The 1,167-nt window shown below is 43.1% G+C and overlaps 1 protein-coding gene across 1 annotated transcript in view; it reads left to right on the top strand.

Moving 5' to 3' along the window:
• Window positions 1-1,167, top strand: part of DTD1 (D-aminoacyl-tRNA deacylase 1) — a 362,106-nt gene that overhangs the window by 262,131 nt on the left and 98,808 nt on the right. The gene's annotated exons all lie outside the window — the stretch shown is intronic.

The following is a 1,167-nucleotide window of genomic DNA, read 5'->3' as shown; positions in this document are numbered from 1 at the left end:
TTCTTTGCTCTGGATGAGGAGAGACCCATCATTGCATCTAGATGGTTGCTTGCAAGCTTTTAAGATCCCAGTCACTACTCACCAAAGTAGGAGGTGGAACAATGTTTTGTGTAGTATATTATGCCAGTTGAGCTTGATGTCCCCTGTGACTATGGTCCTGAGCCCACAGGTTCAGCTGCTTGATACCTCTGGGTAGGTGGCTGTGCCCAAGCAGTGACCACAACCTTGCCCCTTGTCAGCTCTACATACATCTGGGAATATTTACAGAACATTCAAATACACTTGCAGAACCATTGTCTGCTAACACTACACATGGTCTGGAGTACACGCCCTGATGCATAGACATACCTAATAGGTCAGCCTGTTCACCTATATATCCACCTGTATACCCATGTTTGCCTTAACTGACAATGCAGTATTGTATGTGTAAAAGGGTTCATCTTTGTTGTCTGCACCTCCCATGTACCTCTCTATGTCTTTCTCTTCCTCAGTGACACCATGTTGATCACTCACATTTGGTACATTGCCCTTCTCTTTATCCAAATCAATACTTATCGCTACCTATCTGACTGTTCCCTCCCCACCCCTCCCACCCCTGGAAACCAACAAAGAAAATTATCTTCCATAGATAAACCTTTCCTTGACTTTTACAATAACGGACTAATACAATTTTTGTTCTTCTGTGATTGACTTATTTTACTCAGCATAATGTCCTCGAAGTTCATCCACGTTATGCGGTATTTTGCAGATTCTACATTATACTTTTTAAAATTAATTAATTTATTTTATTGTGATTTGGGTGAAAATTTACAGTGCAAATTCACTTTCCATACAGCAGTTAACATACACTTTGTGTCATGACATTGACCACAATTTACCACCATGCAACAGCTCCCCTCCCATTTCCTCCCTATAGTTACCTCTTTCCTGTGTCCATCCCTCCATGCGCTTCTGCCCCCGGAGCTGTCTCCCTGTGCATAAACATCCTTCTTTCTCCCATGATTGTTCTCTCCAAGGAGTGTATCTACCTCAGGTAAATGTTCAACTCATATGCCTGTCTTTTGTTTGGCTCGAAGCCACAGGTGTGGGTTCAATTCCAGACCTGACGGGCAGCTAGGGGCTATAGTCTCAGTAGTTCTACCAGGCTCTATCAAACCAGCAAAGCTG

The sequence above is a fragment of the Orycteropus afer genome, unplaced genomic scaffold (assembly GCF_000298275.1).
Source record: "Orycteropus afer afer isolate SDZICR_OR568_19922 unplaced genomic scaffold, OryAfe1.0 scaffold00208, whole genome shotgun sequence".
Taxonomy (NCBI): Eukaryota; Metazoa; Chordata; class Mammalia; order Tubulidentata; family Orycteropodidae; genus Orycteropus; species Orycteropus afer.
Note: the sequence above shows the minus strand (reverse complement) of the source record. Positions and strands in the feature narration are given on the sequence as shown.